The sequence below is a fragment of the Papaver somniferum genome, chromosome 5 (assembly GCF_003573695.1).
Source record: "Papaver somniferum cultivar HN1 chromosome 5, ASM357369v1, whole genome shotgun sequence".
NCBI lineage: Eukaryota > Viridiplantae > Streptophyta > Magnoliopsida > Ranunculales > Papaveraceae > Papaver > Papaver somniferum.
Genome location: NC_039362.1, coordinates 23698055 through 23706055, shown reverse-complemented (window position 1 = coordinate 23706055; position 8001 = coordinate 23698055). Strand labels below are relative to the sequence as shown.

At 37.4% G+C, this 8001-nt stretch overlaps 2 long non-coding RNA genes across 2 annotated transcripts; both read left to right on the top strand.

The window, feature by feature from the left end:
* Positions 1–2191: 2191 nt before the first annotated feature.
* LOC113277801 lies at positions 2192–4281 on the top strand. The gene is made up of 3 exons (XR_003325144.1): positions 2192–2304; positions 3956–4058; positions 4143–4281. It is a non-coding gene; the product is annotated as an uncharacterized LOC113277801 (long non-coding RNA).
* A 52-nt stretch (positions 4282–4333) lies between these two features.
* LOC113277336 lies at positions 4334–6937 on the top strand. The gene is made up of 7 exons (XR_003324862.1): positions 4334–4444; positions 4529–4581; positions 4686–4798; positions 4868–4972; positions 5114–5212; positions 5640–6188; positions 6662–6937. It is a non-coding gene; the product is annotated as an uncharacterized LOC113277336 (long non-coding RNA).
* The last annotated feature ends 1064 nt before the right edge of the window (positions 6938–8001 follow it).

Genomic DNA, 8001 nt, shown 5'->3' with positions numbered 1-8001 from the left:
TTCTTCGATTAATTGCACTATATATTTGAATTTTCTCTTGTACTTATGATTTCTTGACACTAGATTGAGAATCTTTATATCCTCCTAGCTCTTTGGATACTTGCGGCACTGGAAAGCTTTGAAGTTGTATATTTTAGTTTAGTTTGCTCGAGGACTAGCAAAGTATAAGTGTGTGGGAATTTGATAGGTGTTGAAAACACCCTATTTATTATCTATTGTTTATGCTTTTTTTGCTATTTTTCTTATAAATTATGTATTTTACGCGTGTTTTGAGTTTTATAGTTACTTTGAAATCATGAAGAAGAAAATATGAAGAAATCATCCAAAATTGAGAAAGAAAGGAAAAATTGTCATTTCACAGGAAGCACTATTGGGAGACGATAAGCCGATCCATCCCTTGACTCAGCCAGTAAGACCGATTAAGACATCTAACTCAAGTTGACTGGGTGTGGCTAACTCAGACTTGACTTCTTTGACTAACGGAAGACTGTTAGTTTGACAGTTAACTATAACAGCATCGGGACGTAATATTCCGTTGGCGGAGAAGAAGATTCCAGCGCCTTTTCCGGACGTATTTCAGAGATCCTAAGGACTTCTCAGGCGACCAAAAATAACAGAATTTTTGTGTGAGCTTTTCTCATGGGTGTGAAGACTTGGATTTGGAATTAGATATGGAAGTTAATTTGGACTTAAATTTGGAAGAGAAGTGGAGGAATTTTACAAAGACAAGGACTTGGAGATTGAACGGGAAAAGGATCCTAATCCTAAGAAGATTGCAAGCAAATTGAAGCCTATAAATAGAGAAGTTTTCTACTTTTCTCTATACACTTTTACACAACTTTACACACACAACACTTTTCTTTTTTATTTGTGTGAACTCCTTAGCATGAGTAGCTAATTTTATTATTGATTGAGGATGAATTCCTAGTTCTTGACATGTTTTGAGTTTTGTTTTAAATCTACTTTGAAGTTTTCACATGATTATCGTTTGTTTTTACTAATATGAGTGTTTATGATTGTTTGATAGGTTGTTTAGAGTGCACGCTAAATCGATTCGTTAACTCAATTTAAAGCTACTAAAAGTTAGGGAATACGTAATAGTTTCTTGACTCTTTACACCATTACAAAACACGAGACCTTGCGGGGGGATTCCGTGGAGAAATTGTGTGTGAAAACAACGCTAGAAAGTGGACCAGCGAACTGAGTTTAACTACTAGTATCAAACCTAAATTCATAAATCTTAATGTGTTCATTGAATTGCATCTTGTAAGCGAACCTCAAGGTAGTTCTTTAGAATAGAATCTGATAACTAAGCGGACCTGTTACTCAGTGAAAAGAGGAATTTTGAGGTTAGCTAAGCGAACCTGTTAATCTACGGTTTATGAAAATTCGTGACTAATAAAAAGTGGATAAGAACATAACTTGAATCATTGTTTTGCAATGAAGAAGGATTCCTTGATCGTATATCTCTTATTGATTGGCTTTTATCTTTTAATTGCTTTATTTATTTCTTTTTACTTTTTAAAATCGAACCCCCCACCCCCAACCAACCTCCCCGAACCACCCCACCCCCGTTTTATGACATTATAAGACAACTAAAACCTTTTGCTCCTCGTGGGAACGAACTTAACTTCCACTATATTACTTGTTAATTAGGTGGAAAAATATTCACTAATTTGTTGTGGTTACGACACGCATCATGGTCAGCCAATTAAAAGGTGACATTTATAATAGAAGCATAATTAAGATAAGAAAAAATGGTGGCATTTTTTGAATCGGCTGAAATTTGGACTAACTCGTCCAAAGTTTGGACTAAAGTCTTAATGCGATGGAATTTTGGACTACCGTATACCGGACTTGGGAGGGGAGGACTAGAATGTCCCAAACCCAAGAATAATGGGATTAAATGTTAATTTCTGCCTTGAAAAATTCCACCGAAGAGACCGTCCGGCTAGTGTTAACATCATTTCCATTTCAACCCCTACGTATGTAACCCCTGTATTCTGCTGAATGCCCTGGATAAGTGGACGGGCGTGATGTTGCCACATCAGCAGCTACAGATTTGTAACTAGAAACATCCCGCTCAATTGGGATTTCGGCTTATTAGGAAAAAAGAAGAAGCAGCTCCTTTGGGATTTCTCTCACCAGTACAAACTAGACGGAAAGGTAGATTTTCTCTCCTTTCCCGATTCCTCTTTTTCTCTCCCTGTTAAGAGATTCGTTTGAAATTTCGATAATTCATCTGCAGGCTTGATCATTTGCTCGACATATTCTTGAATAACCAGAACGAGATCGTATTCCAAGGTTAGGTTTCTATAAAACTTTATGAATCTAGGTTTAATTTTCGATTTTAAAAATACATGGATGATTACGATTGTGTATGTTGTTGGTGTTTGTTCCTGTTTACGACGATGATGATGGTGTTGTTTTGATTTGATTCGATTTGGTTTCAGACTGGTTTTGCTTCTGTTTTAGAAGTTTAGCTTCTGTCATCATCTCGGCTCAGGGTTTCACATGTGTCTTTCACTCAATTAGTACGTTGGACATAGAACTAATAATGTAACTGAGAAGAAGATACTTAGCTCAAACCGATGTTGTTGGAGATGCACAGAAAATATAGAGGCACGTATACGATACGCTGTCCTAAAGGCAATATCGTCTACTACTCCGCTGAGATGCTATAGCAGTTGGCGAGTCACCTCCAGGATACAACTACTGATAATACCCCTTAATGTAGCATACAAAGAGAGTACCCTTAGAACTTGGCAGTGTTAGCAAAAGCTAAAAACAGAGAAACTAGAAATAAAAACTTATTTTCTGAAAGCAGAGGGAGAGCATAAGAAGAGATGTTTTCTCCCTTATATAGTGTTTAAGACGTTACAAACGAGAGGAAAAATGCATGCAACAAAACCATGCGTATGACAGAAATACTGGTAATGTTTGGTTGAAAACAGTGTTGCCTTTGTCAGGCTTAGAGCAGTGTGTTGTTGAGAAGCCAAGCCAAACATGTACGGACAAGAAAGCCAGGACAAAACATGTGCAGACAAAGAAGAAGATTCTTCTACATGTGTGTAAAACACGTACCAAAAGTTTTACCAAGAAAGGCAACCTTGCCCTAGTCTAGGCCTTCCCCCTCACACAAAAGTCTAAAACCATGCGTATGACAGAAATACTGGTAATGTTTGGTTGAAAACAGTGTTGCCTTTGTTAGGCTTAGAGCAGTGTGTTGTTGAGAAGCCAAGCCAAACATGTACGGACAAGAAAGCCAGGACAAAACATGTGCATACAAAGAAGAAGATTCTTCTACATGTGTGTAAAACACGTACCAAAAGTTTTACCAAGAAAGGCAACCTTGCCCTAGTCTAGGCCTTCCCCTCACACAAAAGTCTAATGACCCAAGGGCCATGCCCTTTTAGCCAATTCTATGGTATTTAAGTCTAAAACTCTTTAGATTTTAGTCTATGTGGGACTATTGTTTTATCTATTCAAATGAAAAAACAAGTAGTGGGCAATAGGTCTAGAGATCAAAACATAGTCCATGCAAATTTGGTATAACAAAGCCGTTTTTTCCAACATAGTATTCTAGGGCATAATATGATATGCTATAGTACTAATCCTATTGATTCGAGCAGCATATTAGTTCAGTTCAGTCAGGCTTCCTATTCCATAAATTTGGGATTTGGATCTGTATCTCATCGTCACTTTCTTCTTTGTAAGTAACTTACTGTGTGAAGTTTATTGGATCTTTGAAGATGGAATGATGTTAAGAACATTGACAACCTAATTTCGGCTTTTGCACACTTTCTGCACAATAGTTTGATGAATATCCCAGGCTACTATATATGTTGCATTTCAAATGATACCTTCTTTACGGTTTATTATTTGTTCAATTCCTCTCTACGATGTTATCTAGTTTTTTACTCTTTTTAAGCAACTATATTCTTTCTTTGTGCAGCAACAAAATGAATTTAGATATAGTGCTTAAGTTCCCACATGAAGAGGTCACATTATGCGTATGCCGATACTCACCAAAGGCTGCATTTACTGACCTAAAAAAGGTTTTGTTCTCTTCACTAAAACTTTGTACTAGTAATGTAACATCCCTTTTATATCTGATTGGAGTTAAATGGTATAATTTCCAGTGTCAGGGAGACAAATGTGATTCCTGGCTCCACAAAACGTGTTATCCACGCAACTACTGCCCATATTGTTATCTCGACATGATGGATGGTCCATTTTGCGAGCACACTGAAGCTCTACTACCACCAACTGTACTTACTAAATCCGATGGAAAAGATATAGGTAGAGGCACATTTGATAAGACCAGTTCATGATTTACGTCTGAAAGAGAACGCGCATCAAGTCCAACTATGGTGCATGAACCTACGTGACAATGCAGCTTCTGGCGTCCAGTGGCCTACAGAGTGCACGTTGACAGTTAACAGTAAGTCGGTTTAAATAAATAAATAAATAATCTAATTTCTTTTGGATTTTTTATATATTAGATCCTCCCTTGGCCGTCTTGTAGATTGCAGTTTGCCGATAAGTCCAACAGGATCTGCAAGCAGTCATGGTGATTGTGTAACTTCTTTTAACATACCATCCTGATTCTATATTAGCATTTAATTTTGGAACTAGTAACGGAATAGTTACCAAAATTCTGCCCTGATTTCGTTTCTCAACAGATTTCAAATAGCAAAATGAAAGGTGATAACACTGTTATCTTGATGGGAAATCTGCAAAGGATCATGACTACTTTTTTGGAGTGAGCTTGGTCAAAGTACAATCACTCGAACAGGTAATTCTTGTTAAATCTCCATACATGTCAACAGTGTTGATGTTCTAACAAATATTGACTTGTTCTTAGGTCTTGGAAAAAATTGTTGTCGAACCTTTGGAAGTGGCTGTAAACCATAGTGTTCCGGTACCTGGTGTGGAAATGCTAACAGCTAAAGTCAGCTTAACCTGTCCAGTAAGCTCAAACACACTCTCTCCTTCCAGTAAAAGGAGGTTTTTCTTGTTCTGGTTTTGCTTGCGTAAACTTGAAGTCGTAGTATCATTATCAGTGAATCACTATAGGATTATTGGGTAATATTTCTATTCCCGAATGCAGTTTAATCATTCCAGAATTACACACCCAGCGAGGTTCAAACAGTGCGGACACTTGCTTGACTTAATAAAGTTTCTGCAATACGCGCAAGCATCTAAGAAGGTTAGTATTACTTGCGTGTTTTTTTTCCTTCTTCTTTTTCTTTTTTGAGTTTCTAAGATTCATCTTAAGATCGGGTTTTTTTGGTAATCTAGTTATGAATCATCAATTTGTGAACATTGGGAATATGGGTATGTTTTTATTTTGCCTAGTTCCTGTTTGATTTTGAGAAAGTGATAGAATTCCCAATTCTTAATTGGAATTCCTGATAATGAAATCCTGTCATGGTTTTCTCGTGAACTTTTTAGCAACCTACAGACTTTATCAGTTTTGGAATATTTTTTATATGATAGAGCAGTCTCTGTTGTTTCTAACGAGACGCCATTCTCTGAATACCAATATGTAACGAAGCCTAGTTGAATTAGTGGTGGTGGACCTGGTGCTGCAACACATTTATGATATGTTTTTTTTTTTTTTTTTTTTGGTGCAGCTAGTGAAGTGGGAATGCCCAGTTTGCAGAAAGAGATACTCATTTACAGATCTGATATCTGATGGCTATTTAATGCCAATTCTTGCTGCATTACCCGAAGAAGTGAATGAAATCGAAGTCCAACACGATGCTTCTTGGAGGTTAATCGGAAGGACTACTTGGAATAAGCCTGGGCCTCCTTATGTTATTGACCAGTAGGAGGTGGGAGGAGAAGATGGAGTGGTGCATATCCCTTCTGATGAAGAGACTCAAGGTGTTGCATCTGCTTCCGTGGCACCTGCTTACACGGCATCTACTTCAGAAACTAAAGATGTTAATCCACTTGATGATAGCTTGAAGGTTTTGGAAAGTCAATATGTTGCATCTACCGGAGGAGGTGGAGTGGTGCATGTCTCGTCTGCTGAAGAGATTCGAGATGTTGCAGCTGCTTCTGTGGCATCGGCTTCCGTGGGATCTACGTCTGAAACTAGAGATGTAAGACCACCTGATGATTCCTTGAAGCTGCTGGGAAGACAGTATGGAGGAGATTCGGATTCTGACTGAGAAACGGTATGAATTTTGTTTCTCATCTCTCACTTTCTCTTTTTTAATCTTTCAAAATTTTGTCACCCCTTTCAGCTACAGTCTATTGTGTAAGTTAGTGCGCCATTTTTCATACTGAACATGTGCTTGCCTAAACTTGCCAATTGCATTACATGTACAGTAGCTTGATTATAAAATACATCCTTAGTGTTCCTACTGTTTACGTGGGTCTTATGTGTACTCTGCCGGTTCAACTAAAACAGAGAATCCATCGTAGGCATTTCTGTCATACTGGTAATTGTGGAATATTAGGCAGAATGGAAAAAAGGGAACCCAAATCTGATGTCATATCTACTTGTGGTTTTTGATAATCTGGAAGATGAAGATACTAACAACCATGTCCCCATGTTAATGGTTGTCATATGTAAATAGTTTTCTAACTGAATGCCTTCCTGAAATTTCTTCCGTGGGTAATTGATGAGTGGCTGTGTTGCAAACAGGAGCTTGCACAGCACTATGGGTACCAGAAGGCAATTTCAGAGAAATGACCTTCCACTGTGATGCATCTATGTAGAAAGTTTATATTTTAGCAGCTGAACACTAAGGATATCTCTCTCTTTCATACTCCTCGTTTTCACTAATCACATGTATATGTTCCTTTTCTTCTGTGATTGAACGGGTTATTAGTAGTAACCCATCTTCTTCTGTGACTGAACGGGTTATTAGTAGTAACCCATATATGTTTTTTTCGAATTATATATAGCCTTATATGCCAATTTCTTTGTACATCAGTTATTACTGTGAATCATTAATGGAACACCAGGTGCTACCTTTTTTTGCTCTTCTCCTGCTTGTTGATATGTTATTTTCAGTACCTTACCTGAATTTGGGTTACATTTGTAAGTATCAGTGTAAGAAATTTACACTGATCACGCTTGTGCTTGCATTAGATAGATGCTGTCTTGGATGACAGCAGAATTTGTTGTATACAAACCTTTTAATATTCTGAAGGAAGTAAGCAGAGAGGTGAACATTAACTATAAAGGATTGCACACCATTCAGGATATCCTGCCAAGTTTTGTTTATAAACCACTCGGGGACTCTTCCTAATATATATCAAATTAAGAAAAGCACCCACAAATAGATTTATTTCAATGGGAATAACTTTGGTGTGCAACTATGTACACATCTACGAAAATCTACGGTAAATTCAACATTCATATCTGTAAAATATGGCATGATATGCCAATGAGACCGGGATACGGTGTACAACGGGAAACGATGTACAACTGCGTACACATCATTCCTGCATAGCTATCAAAATTATTTCTAAGGAACTCGTATCAGATATGCACAGAATCTGGCTCGGTTTTGAAGATGCCTGTTTGTACCCTATTAAAATAGCTACGTGCGTATCACATGAGGCTTATAATGGAAGCCTAAATCCGGTTTATTATGAAAACCGGTGGGTTTGTTATGGAAACCCACAACGCTTATTATGTAAGCCTGGGGTTGGTTTATTATGGAAACCGGTGGGTTTGTTGTGGAAACCCACAAGGCTTATTATGGAAGCCTGGATTTGGTTTATTATGGAAACCGGTGGGTTTGTTATGGAAACTCACAAGGCTTATTATGGAAGTCTGGATTTGGTTTATTATGGAAACCAGTGGGTTTGTTATGGAAACCCACAAGGTTTATTATGGAAGCCTGAATTTGGTTTATTATGGAAACTGATGGGTTTGTTATGGAAACCCACAACTCTATGGATTAAAAGATCTTAATAAAAAGAGGTTAAGATTTTCATGGAATAATTATTATAGATAATTATTAAATATTATTT